A 15,328-nucleotide genomic window follows, 5' to 3' on the forward strand; every position below is an offset into this window, starting at 1 on the left:
ATCACAAAAATTATCAATGGAAATCAAATTTATTAACCCATGGAGGTCTGGATTTGGAGTCACACTCAAAATTAAAGTGGAAAATCACACTACAGGCTTTGATGTAATGTCCTTAAAACAAGTTGAAATGAGGCTCAGTAGTGTGTGTGTGGCCTCCTCGTGCCTGTATGACCTCCCTACAACACCTGGGCATGCTCCTGATGAGGTGGCGGATGGTCTCCTGAGGGATCTCCTCCCAGACCTGGACTAAAGCATCCACCAACTCCTGGACAGTCGGTGGTGCAGCGTGGTGTTGGTGGATGGAGCGAGACATGATGTCCCAGCTGTGCTCAGTTGGATTCAGGTCTGGGAACGGGCGGGCCAGTCCATATCATCAGTGCCTTCTTCTTGCAGGAACTGCTGACACACTCCAGCCACACGAGGTCTAGCATTGTCTTGCATTAGGAGGAACCCAGGGCCAACCACACCAGCATATGGTCTCACAAGGGGTCTGAGGATCTCATCTTGGTACCTAATGTCAGTCAGGCTACCTCTGGCGAGCACATGGAGGGATGTGCGGCCCCCCAAATAAATGCCACCCCACACCATTACTGACCCACTGCCAAACCGTTCATGCTGGAGGATGTTGCAGGCAGCAGAACGTTCTCCACGGCGTCTCCAGACTGTCACGTCTGTCACATGTGCTCAGTGTGAACCTGCTTTCATTTGTGAAGACCACAGGGCTCCAGTGACGAAGTTGCCAATCTTGGTGTTTTCTCTGGCAAATGCCAAACGTCCTGCACGGTGTTGGGCTGTAAGCACAACCCCCACCTGTGGACGGTGGGCCCTCATACCACCCTCATGGAGTCTGTTTCTGACCGTTTGAGCAGACACATGCACATTTGTGGCCTGCTGGAGGTCATGTTGCAGGGCTGTGGCAGTGCTCCTCCTGTTCCTCCTTGCACAAAGGCAGAGGTAGCGGTCCTGTTGGTGGGTTGTTGCCCTCCAACAGCCTCCTCCACGTCTCCTGATGTACTGGCCTGTCTCCTGGTAGCGCCTCCATCCTCTGGACACTACGCTGACAGCAAACCTTCTTGCCACAGCTCGCATTGATGTACCATCCTGGATGAGCTGCAATATCTGAGCCAGTTGTGTGGGTTGTCGACTCCGTCTCATGCTACCACTAGAGTGAAAGCACCGCCAGCATTCAAAAGTGACCAAAACATCAGCCAGAGAGCAGGAACTGAGAAGTGGTCTGTGGTCACCACCTGCAGGACCACTCCTTTATTGGGGGTGTATTGCTAATTGCCTTTAATTTCCACCTGTTGTCTTTTCCATTTGCACAACAGCATGTGAAATTAATTTTTATCAGTGTTGCTTCCTATGCGGACAGTTTAATTTTACAGAAGTGTGATTGACTTGGAGTTACACTGTGTTGTTTAAGTGTGCCTTTTCCAGAAGAAATTAGATTTGTGTACCATTTCCTCTTGTGTTGAAATTCCTTCAATTCTTAATTTGAAAATCTCCGGAAGTAACATATCCTGTCAGCTGTTAGCTTGACGCTCGCAAGCGTCCGCCTGTGTTACTGATCGGTCCGCCTCCCTACAGATTTCGTCTGTTTTCGCCCAAGTGGAGGAGGAAAAGGTGTCGCTGTCCAAGAAGAAAAAGTAGTCGACAGTTAAAATAAATAAATCAGTCAACACCGACTGGCCCCACGAAGTAAAGTCGAGAGTAAAGCGTATACAGGTGGTTTTACTTTAGTCTGTGGTGGCGACAGTCAATAGTTCTGACATTACGCCACGAGCGACGGAGCAGAGGGAAAGGTCTCCTCCCAGACTGTTGACGGATACAGTTTGGCTTCAGTGAAAAGAAACGCAGCAAGACTCGACTCGACGTCGCTCCAACCAGGTAAGATGAGCCATTCGTCCATACAGTCTCACAACGAGCTTTTACCGAAGCAACAGTTGATGTCAGTCTGCTCAACTATCAGACATATTGACTGTCAGCTCTCTCTCTTCATCTGTGTGTGCAGCAGCACTACTAAATTACACCCACAAATTTTCACCTCTACAAGTGGTCTCACATAAACATATTATTATTCATATCTCAATGAATTTCACGTTCAACAGGTGGTAGCTTGAGCTGGGCCTTCAGGACTCATTATTTCCCACAGTCCATCTAATGTATTTATCACTGAAAAAACAAATTGATTATATATATATATATATATATATATATATATATATATATAGAGAGAGAGAGAGAGAGAGAGAGAGAGATAGATAGATATATAGATATATACCGACAGTTTCCTTCACATAATAATGACAGATAATGGTAGTTAGTAATAGTTATATTCTGGTTTGATGGTTGAAGTGGAGGCCCCCACACAGGGAAGCGGCTGAGATGTTTACATGGGATCATCAACAGCTCTGTTGATGTCCTCTGGTCATTAGGAAGACAGAACACAGACTAGTCATTGATAAGGCCAACTCATTAGTACCCCGTTCACCGCCATCAAAGCCTCCTCTACATTTCACATTAACATGAGGGGTCACATTGCAGCGCACTGGACGCCCAGCACCACACATCTTCTTCCTGGTACTGATGGCTGAGGTTTGGGTCGGTTCAGCCTGACAGGTTTAATTTTAAAATCCTCATGATATCAGCGTTTTTGGAATATTTGTAGTTGTGAGAGAGTTAAGGCTCATTTATATTTCCTTCCGTATGTAAATAACAACGTCGGTTTCAAACGTTGGCATACGTCGCCGTCCTCATACTTCCGTGCGTCTTTTGCGTTGCCGTGGCTGTTAAGTCAATTCCTCCACTAGGGGGCAGTGCTGAGCTCAGAGTTCAGTCCTGCAGCCGACTTCAGTTTCAGACACCATTTGGCGATGGTAATGCGTCGCTAAAAAGTTGTTTCCAACCACCCGAACACGCCCAAAACACTCACACATTTCTTTAAAAGTTTGCACAATTTCGACAGTCGCTGTCCTTGTCTTCCTCTTCTTTTTCGCTGCTTTGTTTCTTTCGCTGGTCGCATGTCAGCTATTGTGCTCAGCATCCCCCCGGTGATTTCCGGTGGTATTGCTCTGTCCTCTGCATCTAGCGAAGGATAGCTACGCTCCCTGAAAACTGACCAAATTGTGCCCGTAACCGACACAGAAGGTGGACGAAACTGTCAGGATAAATGGGCCTTTAGCCCACTTTCTGGTTGGACCTCTGTCTCATCCTGTAATGCATTGAAATTGATTAGTCACAAAAGGAAGGGGTAGGTGGTGTAATGGGAGCCATTATACAATGGCTCTAATACAAAGATTAGATGGGATTCCCTTTGCAGTTAGAGTGGAAGTTCTCAGTTGAACCTGTGGAACAAGGGAAGAACTGTTGGGATGATTTGGGATGTGGCACATCATGCAGCTGGAACCAATGCTGTAACAGCTTATCATCTTAAATATGCTGCTGTGGAGGCGGCACGCCACAACCTCTCCTCTGACTCAGAATGCAGCCTGACTCGATCGGCGGCTCTGAGGACGAGTTTTCTTTCTGACAAACAGTCAGCTCGGTGTGGGAGGAAGTGCAGCGGTGGCCTCGAGTCTGAGCATCTCATCAGCTAGGATCTGTTTCCTCATAGGGCTATCTGTGGATTCCCCTCCATGCAGAGTTTGTTGAAGTAGAACGTGAGTGTTAATTTCCCTTCTTAGTGGTTGTACTACTTCCTTACCAGTGATTCACAGGAAGTGAAGGAAAGTACATGTTTCTATAAGTACAGGTTATAAACTACTTGTCACACTTTTTCCTGTTTGTGCCTCATAATTATAGTGTAGTGACATGGAGACACCAATTTCTGTCATCTATGGGGCTGATTACTCCTGGGATTAATTTAGAGCTGAAAATATAAGTAACTGATTCCAGCTTGTGATTAGAAACTGCCTTACCTTGCCTTAAACACTGTCACTCAAATTCCTCATATTTGCTGACTTCTTCTCCACTGGAATGATGTGGAATGATTAAGTAAAAGTAAACTGAACATTTTCACGGTTTTAAATAATTGTTGGTTAAAATAAGCTATTTAAAGAAATTATGCTTTAGAAAGTAATGGATCAGTTGTTAAGAATGTTTTTCTGATGTTTATCAACTTTTAATTGGCATAATGTATTAATCATGCTTACAATAGTTATTTAAACTGTCAACCGATTGATTAAAAAGAAAATGAGTAGTTATTTTTAAGATATGTTTCACATATAAACTCACCGTCCACTTTATCAGCTCCACCTTTTCGGCTGCTTGTTAACACAGATATCAGCCAATCACAGGGCAGCAACTTAACTCATCTAGTCATGTAGACATGGTGAAGACGACTTGCTGAAATTCAAACTGAGCATCAGAATGAGGAAGAAAGGAGATTTAAGTGACTTTAAACGTGACATGGTTGTTGGTCTGAGTACTTACTGTGATTTTCACACACAACCATCTCTAGGGTTTACAGAGAATGGTCTGAAGAAGAGAAAATATCCAGTGAGCAGCAGTTGTCTGGACCAGAATGTCTTGTTGATGTCAGAGGTCAGAGGAGAAGGGACTGACAGGTTGGAGATAGGGCTGCAACGATTAGTCGACGTTGTCGACAATAGTCGACAATGAAAATAGTCGACAATGAAAATAGTCGACAACGCATTTAGCCGTCGACTATGTCGGAAAAAAACAAAAAAAAAACAAAAAAAAAACAACAACTACAGAGTGAGACATCGTCTTCTAATCCTATCTCCGCTGAGAGTTGCACATGCGCAGAGAGGGGGAAAAAACTACAGAGTGAGACATCGGCTGTGTCCGAATGTCCACCCTACTCCCTAACCCCTCGTTCACTACATAGGGCTGCACTATATAGCACACTACATAGTGACTCATTCTCTTGACGATTTGGACACGGAGCTGCCTATTTTCTTCGTCGCCGCAAATCACGTGACTACTGCCGTCACCACGGCAACCACAACCCGCGTCAAGATGTCATTCCAAATCCAATCCAAAGTTGTGTGTAAATATTTTTATTTTTATTCCTTATGCTGTATTTTATTTTTTGTTTGTTTGCTTATAGGTCATTTCGCGCCGCTCGTTTTTTTCGCCTCCTTGCGCCATGTTGAGCTTCTGCTCGCAATGCATTGTTGTCTATATTAGCCCGTCTAGTGACCATCGATGCTCACTGCTTTTCAAGATGCATTGTGGGTAATTTTGAGTGCCCTACTTTTTTCTTTCTGGACATTCGGACACCCCTACAAAATGGCGTGACCCCTATATAGGGCACTATGTACGGAGTAGGGTGCACATTCGGACACAGCCATCGTCTCCTTATTTTTTAATCTCTGCTGAGAGTTGCGCATGCGCAATAAAGTCCACCAGTGGAAAAATATGGCGGCTGACTAGGGAGCAAAACAGCGTCAGAGGACGTAAAAAGTCAGGGCTAACTTTACGTTAAACTTATAAAATAAATTAAATGCATGCGAGATTTGTCAAGCGGACCTTGTGTACCACGGAAGTATGTCTGCAATGCTCGAACATTTAAAGAGGAGGCACGGCAGACTTTCATAACAACCTCATGCAAGATTTCAAAGCTGAAAGTGAAATAAGAGCCATTTATAATAATCATGAGGTACATAATCCGATTGGTCAACTAGTCGTTTTAATAATATAATATAATATCAGAATAGTCATTAGTTGCAGCCCTAGTTGGAGATGATAGAAAGGCAACAGGAAGTCAAATAAGCACTGGTTCCTACCAAGGTCTGCAGACCAGCATCTCTGAACACACAACACGTCCAACCTTGAAGCAGATGGACTGCAGCAGCAGAAGACACACCGGGTGCCTCCTGTCAGCTAAGAACAGGAAACTGAGGCTACAATTCACACACACTCACCAACACTGGACAATAGAAGATGGAGAAACGTTGCTGGTCTGATGAGTCTCCATTTCAGCTCCACATTCAGATGCTAGACTCAGAATCTGGTGGACTCATGAAAACATGGAGCCATCCTGCCTTGTGTCAACAGTTCAGGCTGCTGCTGGTGTAATGGTGTGGAGGATATGTTCTTGGCCCAATTTGGGCCCCTTAGTACCACCGTGGCCTGGTTTAACCATCACAGCCTACCTGAGTATTGTTGCTGACCATGTCCATCCCTTTATGACCACAGTGGAGCATCTTCTGATGCTACTTCCAGCAGGATAATGCACCATGTCACAAAGCTCAGATCATCTCCACCTGCTTTCTAGAACATGACAATAAGTTCACTGGACTCCAACGGCCTCCACAGCCACCAGATCTCAGTCCAGTAGAGCAGCTTTGGGATGTGGTGGAACGGGAGATTCTCATCATGGATGCAGCCGACAAACCTGCAGCAACTGTGTGATGCTGTCATGTCAGTATGGAGAAAACCTCTGAGGAAGGTTTCACCACCATGTTCAATCTATGGCACCAAGAATTAAGACAGTTCTGAAGGAAAAAGGGAACAGCCTGGTACTAGAAGATGGACCTGATAAAGTGGATTGTGAATGTAAACAGTAAAACCTGAACAAAAAGTTAGTCATTTTAATTTTAAGTTAATGACAGGAAGTATCAGCTAACCATTTTCTGACACTGTGCTTCACTCTTACATGACAGATGTTGAGGTTTAGACATGTCTGTTCAGGTGAACACGAGACCCCAGGGCAGACCCTGGACATGATGGAGAGATTATAGTATGGGAAAACCTCTGAACAGGCAGGGTGTGGTGGCTGGGAAGATGCAGGCAGATGGATGTGTGTGTGTGTGTGTATATATATATATATATATATATAGTATGTGTTATAGAATAAATTTTTTTCATTGACAAACACACTAGGTGGAATCTGTGGGAAATAATGAGATCAGAAGGCCCAGGTCAAGATTCCAGATAATCTTTCTTGAGTCTCTTCTATGATTTTTTATGTTTTACTTTAACAAAATCCTGATATTTAAAGAGCTCTGTAAGGATGTTCTTTAAACAGGTCTGTAGAGTGTGACCATTTCGGTTGCACATGCGACCAAAAATTTGACTGCAGCTTACTTTTTTTTCTTGGTTGCACCAGTGCAGGTGAAGGACTTTAATTATCTATCTGAATGTTTGTCTGTATATTCTGTGTTCATTCCCTCCTTACCTGACCTCAGAGAAGAAAAATACTGTGATAAAAAACCAAAAGATTGTAAAACATGGAATATGGTGGAATTTGCTCATATGTGGTGCTATTCTCACTAACTTAAGAGTTTTTCGCCATGTCTGAGCAAAATGAAGCAGAAAAGCTGGATGAGAGTTGAATGTGTTTTGACCTCTTTCTGTGTGTCGTTTTCTCTGTGAAGAAATCCAAAGCTACGCAGCTCTGGAATATAAAATATAGATAACACGTTGATGTTAATAAAATCTACAAAGAATATTAGATCAATTTTAAGCCGTAATACGACTCTATCTTCACCTCCCAGGGCGAGTTTTAAAAACTGATATTTTTGTCTGATTTTCAGCTGGTTAGCTTGTTTTCTGTCTACTGAAGGAATGGTGTGCTCACCTGATATAGTCACTCTAGTTTCAATCATTCAATTTTACTTAAAAAGCACATCTAAAAACAACTTACCACGAACAGTTGTTTGAACAGTTTCAGTTACAAACAACAGCAACATAAAACAAGGGAACAAATAAACACAGAATGAGCAAAAAAGGAGGTCCAATCAGGAAGATTTAAAGGCTAGGGAGAAGAGGTGTGTTTTTAACCTGTATTTAAGGGGGAGATGTTATTCTAGAGTCTGGGTTGGCTTCTATTGCAAAGGCAAGGTCACCCCTGAGTTTGAAGTTTGAGCGTGGTATCACTAGCAGCCCCAGCTCAGCCTACCTGAGGGATCTGGAGGAGTAAGAGTTTAAAAGATCTTTGATTTTTGGCTGGGTGCAAATCCATGCAGCGCTTTAGAAACAAACAAAGCTGTTTAAAATCAATTCTGAATTTAACGGGCAGCCAGTGGAGAGAGGCCAGGATGGGGGTGATGTGGTCCCATTTGCAGGTTCCTGTTAAAAGTTTGGCTGCAGCGTTCTGAACAATTTGTAAGCGGTAGAGAGAAGACTGAGTAATGCCAGTGTATAGTTTACTACTGAACTGACCTGTTTGTCAAACTTAAGTGATGAATCAAAGATGAAACTGAGGTTTTTGATGAGTGGATGAGTTGCCAAGACTAATAATGAAAAAGGAAACACTGTAGTATAAAAGGCAGCCATGTATTTAAAACAAAAAACAGATCTTGCAGTTTGGTAATAAAGCCAAAGAGGAGCTGCTTTTCCCAGAATTCCTGTTCAAGTAGATAATGAAAAAGATAAAACGTGAATCCAGAGGAGGGAAATTTGCCAGAAGCAGCATATCTCTCATGAGATGTTTTCATAAGTTTGAAATTTCTAGTTTGAGTTAGTTCAGTAAAGTTACAGTTTTAAGTTTATTTGTTTATACTTGTGTTTCAAATGAAGACAAACATTTTTCTAAACCTCATTATTGATCACAATAATTTGAATAACCAATAATGTTTGTGTGTAATGATCACAAACGGTCATTAAAATGAGCTGCTGAGAGCGACACTGTAAAAATTGGGGTGCACCTAAATTATTTGCTGGTGTACCCAAATGAAAAAGTTGGGCCCACCAGTGCAACCAGCGCTAAAAGCTGGTCTGGAGCCCTGGTAAATTGTAAAAGCTTTCTTAGTATGTGTGTGTTGGTAGGACAAGGCCGGTCCTACAGTAACTGGGTTTCTTACATTCCACCTTACCCAGGAGCAGATGCAGCAAGAGCAGCAATGACTCTGCACGTACACAGTCACACCCATCTTTTGGTTTGGTAACTAAATTACTAGCTTTTCTGAAATACCTAGCATGACTCAAAATCAAGATTCATCTATTATCCGCTCCCCCGTAGGCCAAGAAAGCTAAAATTATACAAAAAAGTTCATAGTTGATTTTTCTTTTTTTCTTTTCTTTTTTTTTTTTTTAAGGGAATGACACAGAACACAAGTAAACATGAATAACTGTTGTACATGAACAGCTGCTAGTACTCGTGTCTTAATCATGCTGACAGCCTCAAATGTGTACCTGTTTGCCAAGCAGGAAGTGTTGTCATGGTAACCATTTCAGATAGGTATAAGCAAGGTAGTGAAGCAGGCCTAATTCCTTCCTGTATCTTGTGTCAACATTTTTTTTTTCTTCCCAGGCTTGATGTTTTACTGCTGCTGCACTTTCTGTCTGATTTTCATTTCTAGGGCAGAAAAATCAGTATTCAGGCTGCAGAGCTGCTGTAATTGTCTGTGTCAGTCTGAGTGGAAGAGACAGGCAGAGAAGGTAGGCCTGGCGTCTCATGCAAGTACTGAGCGTGTGAAATTCATCAGGATACAGAAACCAGTGAATGCCTCATTTTCACAACTTCCTCCTCAGAGCTGGGTGTTTATTTAAAAAGTTTTACTTGTTCTTTTGTGTTTGTTTTTTCTATACTATATGTGTATATTACTACTCTTTGCCCAAAATCAGCTATCACTAACCAGTTATTCCTTTAATTTCCCCTGATAGACAGAAGACCTCAGAAACGTAAAAACAGCAGTGACCTGGAATACAAGAAAATATTTAGAGCTCTAAAGCTCAAACTTTTGTGACCTTATTGATTTTTCGATTTGATTTTCAGTAGAGCTGGGTTTAAAAAAATCGATTTATCGATTTATTTTAATAGATTTAAATCAAATAAATCCAATATCGATTCATAAAACTTGGAGATCGATTAATTATTATTTTCTATTAATATATATGTACTCTGGTGTGACTTACTGAGGCTATACACACAACTGGTTTCCTGCGATGAACTGAACAATTAGACAAGGGAACGTTAACTAGAGGAAGTCTAGACATTAGGCGGATTTGGCCCATACGAGTTGGGGAGCGGTCCCAAAAATCTAGGATGTTTGCAGCCAGTAAGGATTCTGTACTACCTGTAAGCCGAATATTTATACACAGACACTGGGACACATACTGGTCAGTGCACAACATACAAAACATTTTATTAAGTAAGTTTTCTCTCCTTCACAAGAAACTACCAAGCTTAGTGGTACTGGGCTGCTTAAAATGGTGTACATCTCCAGCCACCCTAACAACCAGAGCTGTGCTAGCCGTCTGGTCTCTCCTAGCTTCTCATCAAGCTGACAGCGTCCTCCAGTGAAAGCAGGTGTTTTGACTTCATCACACACTAATCCAGCACTGTCTTTAATGTCAAACCTGCAGTCTGCCAACACTCACAATAATTTCAATAATACATATCTTACATTTAGGCTACTGTGTGACACTAACGTCTAAAGTTGACACTGGAACAGCTGGAAAATGTAGCTAACGGTGAAGCTAACAGTGAAGCTGGAGGAAAACGAAAGAATGCAAACTAAAGTCATCAATCACACACACAGTTAATACTGACTTTCTACTGTAAAAATTTCTCGAACAAATAAACATACTCGTTGAATTGTTGTTGAATCCGTGCTGCCTGGTAACATCGGAAATGTGGACACTGAATTTTTGTTTTTGTGTTTTAAAAAATAAAAAACAAAACCCTGACGCAATGGTTTGCCATTATGGTCATGAGAACGGTTGTGACAGTTCAAAACAAAACAATCCCTCACCTGAAAAATACACCTGATAAAAGTCCACTTCAAACCAGCTGTGGCTGCTGTGTTCGCCGTGCTTCGTTTGCCGGCATGTCTGTAAATTCCACAATGATTTGCAGTGCGACATCTCTTTCCCACGCTCCATAGGAATATGTTCTAAATAACACTCAAAACAGATAAAGAAATAAAGAACAAAAAAAAAACAACAACACAAAAACAGTTTAATTATAAAATCCTAAAGGGTAGTGTAGGAACACTAGCAAAAAATAGAAATTAAATATAAAAAAATATGACAGTTCATGAAATAATAAAATATAAATAAAACAATAAATAAAAAAAATTGTCAATTAAAATCACATTAAAAGCAAATTTAAATTAAATGCACCCAAAAGTTAAATAAGATAAAACATATAAGTTCATGAATAAATAAATAATTTAAATTTAATTAAGCGCAAGACAGAAAACAATGTCTGAACAAAACAAAAATAATGGTCCTCCGTGGCTGGCATAAAGCCAAGAAGACTTTTTAAACCACGGTGGCGCTAACAGTGACCTGAGCTGGAGTTGGTTTTATGAGGATAGTTTGTAAATAATAACATAAATAACTGTAAATAGCAAAATAAAAGTAAATAATTAAATAAAATAAAAATAAATAAACAGCTGGGATGTTGTTTTGGTTGGCCTTAATAAAAATAAGAAAACATTTATTAGTCCCTCAGTGGGGGAATTGCTTTGTTGCAACAGTACAGGTGCAGTTAGCAGAAGCACGCAGGTGATATAAAAAATATAAGTATGCAGTGTCTCTGCTTTACACAGTGAGGAGGGATCAGTCTGTCCCTGAAGCTGCTCTCCAGAGCAGACAGGGCGTCCTGCAGGGGGTGGGAGTCATGGTCCAGCATGGAGGTCACTTTTGTCAGGACCCTTTTGTTACCTACCTCCTGCACTGAGTCCAGAGAACAGCCCAGGACTGAGCTGGACTTCCCTATGACTTTGTCCAGCTTCTTCTTCTCCCTCTCTGTGATGCTGCTGCTCCAGCAGACCTCACCATACAGGAAGGCTGATGCCACCACAGATTCAGAGAAGGTCCTCAGGAGTCCCCCTTCACTCCAAAAGACCAGTTTCCTCAGAAGAAAGACCTGCTCTGACCCTTCCTGTACAGTGCGTCTGTGTCGTGAGTCCAGTTCAGTTTATTGTTTAGGTGAACACCCAGGTACTTATAAGAGTCCTCTCTCTGTCCGTTCCCTGGATGTTCACCAGTGAGGGGACAGCTGTCTGCATAAATCCACCACCATCTTCTTTGTTTTCCCTGCATTGATTAAGATGGGGTTTTGCTGACCCCAGTCCACAAAGTCCTGTGTCAGTCCTCTGTAGTCCACGTCGTCATCCTCAGTGATTAGTCTGGCAATCACAGAGTCATTTGAGAAGTTCTGCAGAACGCAGCTGTCCGTGTTGTGTATGAAGTCTGCCGTGTGGAGGGTGAAGAGAAACGGGTCCAACACCGTCCCTTAGGGGACAATTACGCTGCAGGTCAGCAGTGCCGGGTCTCACAAACTGGAACCAATTTGTGAGATAGTTTAGAATCCACTCTACCAGATGAAGTTCCACCCCAGCCCTCTTCAGTTTGGCTTTCAGGAGCACCGGCTGCATGGTGTTTAAGGCACTGGAGAAAATAGAAAACACGATTCTCACAGTGCTGCCAGGCTTCTCCAGGTGAGCCAGAGGACGGTGTAGCAGGAAGATAGCCACATCAACCACTCTGATGCCGGGCCGGTAGGCGATCTTTAGTGAATCCATGGAGGGTTCCACTTGAAGCGGAGGTGTTTGAGGATCAGTCTCTCCAGTATTTTCATCAGATGGGACGTGAGAGCTACTGTAGGTGCTAAGTCTGCAGCCTGCTGGTGACCGTGAGCCGGGTCTCAGAAGCTATGTCCGCAAGAGCAGAAGGGAGCACGTACACTGCTATCACATGATCACATGACACTGCTCTCTGTACTCCCACTGATGTCCCGTGAGCGAGCCAGCTTGTCCATCTTGTTGGGAAGAGATCTTAGGTTTCCCATGATGATGGATAGGAGAACAGATCTGAAGCGCATCTTCTTTTCCTGAACTTTTGTCCTGGTGCGGCGCTGACGGTGAGTCTACCGTAGCACTAGTTAAAATACTAGAAAAGAAAGGAAACAAGTAAGAGCTGTTGCAACCAGCAGCTAGATGATCAGCACCAAGGTGAAAAAAAAGGTGCTAGATCTATTGATAAATTCATTTTACATCATTTTAGCCTCTTAATCTGACAACTGAGGCTGTCCTAAAAAGAATAAGTCTGGATTTTGACTCGGATTAAAAGGGTTGAGCTTCTATATGTATTTTACATAAATAAAAAAGCCAGGCCATAAATATCAAGAATGGCTTGGAGTTTTAAGGGTTAAATACAAAATGGATGTGTAAGCTGTAACTGTTTCCTGTCAGCCTACAGTGTGTGTGTGTGTGTTCTTGTATCTACAAACGCTCTGGGGCCGTGATAATGTCATGATGTAAGTGGAACTTCAGATTGCCTCTCTGAAAGGAAAGCAGACAGTTTCTGATGAAGAGATCTGCAGAGTTAAACCAGCGTGGACTCAGAGAGAAAACAGACTTGAGCAGACAAGTCAACTCGGCATCTCTTACCTGCTTACAGATTCAGTAAACTTTTAAACCACGTCACAGTCTGAGCAGCCTTTCTGTAATTCTAAGTGGAATATTCATATTTAATCTCATATACAGAATAAGAAATAGAAAAAAGAAATCCGGTATTGTGCAAAATAATACCTTAAAACTCATATATACAGACAGGTTAGTTTTTCCAGATTGTTGTGGAGGCCTGAAGTTTGCAGCCGGGAGCAGATAAGCTAGCGGTGTTTAGAGTGTAAACTGTGTTGAAGGTTGAAGTTCTTCGTAGACCCTGATGTAAGATCAGATACGGAGCTGTCCATTAAACTGTTAGTCGATGAGCTGAGAAGCCAATTACTGGGCCAGTAATCAAAAGGTTGGTGGTTCGATTCCAGCCCCTCTAGTCAATCTGTCATTGTGTCCTTGGCCTAGACACTCCACCCTCCTTACCTCCTGTGTTTGCATCGCTGGTGTATGAATGAGTATGAATGTTCGGTGGTGGTCGGAGAGGCTGTAGATGCGGATTGGCTGCTGTCTCCGTCAGTTTGCCCCAGGGCAGCTGTGATTATGTAGGTTTCCATCACCAAGTGTGAATGAGGAGTAAATGAATAATGGATCCATTGTAAAGCACTTTGGATGCCTTGAAAAGCACTATAGAAATATAATCCATTACTAATATTATTAGTGTTTGTGGAACACCTAAACCAAACATCCAAACATTTGACATGATCAGTTTGTAGCACAGATAAATATTCACATATTGTCAGATCTTATTGTCCGAGAAACTAAATAATGAGCTGATTCATGACATAATTCAACTGCAAAACACATCAACAGTTTTTCTGATTAATTATCTATCAGAGTTCTGCACCAGTTCTAGCTTTAAATGCTTTGAAGGTCTTTTCCACAGTGGACAGCACAATAATAACACTATGGATGAGTTAATATAGATTAGATTTGGGCCGATACTGATATTAGCATCAATAATACTGGCCAATCCTGCCAAAAGGGGATTGGTATCGGCAAGTATTTCTGTCTAAACACCATCCGATACCATGGAAACAGAATCATAATTCTTTGTTTCCTGCCCAACACAACCACAAACCGACACACGAAGCTACGGAATCTTGTGTAAGGGTATTCCCTTGCATATCTGTCCGAAAGGTTGCTCAGGATATTTGCCTTTATAGAAGTCACTGTGACCAAGTCGTCTTCATTGTGTCTCATGGTCCGCTCAGTCATGTGCTCTAGAGCATACTGTGGGGTTGTGTTCATCACTGAGCACAGTAGTGGCCATTTGTAAAGGTTTAAGAAGTTTAACAACATCCTCAGCATCACGGATGTCAGAACTATCCAGTGTGTCAATTTCACGAGCATTTAGACTTATGTCTGCGCTGAGAAGAGCAGCTGCCATGCTACTTGCTCCAAATAACGTTCTACCATATCCAGACTGCTGTTCCAGCGTGTTGTAACATCCATAATAAGCTTGTGTTGGATGTCCTGGTTAAGTGCCTTTTGTTTGGATGCTAACACAGCAGTTTGGAGAAGGGCTGCGATGAAAGAAGCCAACAGTGCGCCTGATTCGACCTAAAAGGCGAGACACACGAGGCACAGCCAAACCTGCCTGAGTTGTTTAACGTATGGGCGAAACACTTAATATGGGGCCCCAGTCCAGCTTCTCTTACGGCAACGTCCATATTTTTCATATTATCCGTGACAACAGCGATGCCATGTTTTGGTCGTTCTAGCTTCCAGTCCAACACAGCGTCTCTTAGTACCTGTGCAATGTTAGAACCACTGTGCGTTTCAAATAGAGGACGTGTTTGAAGCACAAAGCATACCATTTCCTACTCTGCGGCGATAACATGAGCCGTGATTGTAACGTAGCTTTGTGTTTACCTTGATGTCCATCCGTCGGTAGTGATCGCCACATTAGTGGCCTCTCCAAGTACCTCAACAACATGGGCTTTGACTTGCCTGTAAAGTTCGGGCATCACCATCTGACTGAAGTGTGGGCGTGACAGAACGAGTTCTTT

General features: G+C 42.5%; 1 protein-coding gene across 2 annotated transcripts in view; it reads left to right on the top strand.

The window, feature by feature from the left end:
- Positions 1-1,554: 1,554 nt before the first annotated feature.
- The window catches only part of gng12a (guanine nucleotide binding protein (G protein), gamma 12a), a 47,947-nt gene continuing 34,173 nt past the window's right edge, over positions 1,555-15,328 (top strand). The window contains exons 1-2 of one of the 2 annotated variants that reach the window (XM_041991950.1): positions 1,555-1,887; positions 9,270-9,348. The gene's annotated coding sequence lies outside the window, so the exon portion shown is untranslated. The remainder of the gene's footprint in view (positions 1,888-9,269; positions 9,349-15,328) is intronic. The other variant, XM_041991949.1, reaches the window with a different exon arrangement.

Source organism: Melanotaenia boesemani, chromosome 8 (genome assembly GCF_017639745.1).
Source record: "Melanotaenia boesemani isolate fMelBoe1 chromosome 8, fMelBoe1.pri, whole genome shotgun sequence".
Lineage (NCBI taxonomy): Eukaryota > Metazoa > Chordata > Actinopteri > Atheriniformes > Melanotaeniidae > Melanotaenia > Melanotaenia boesemani.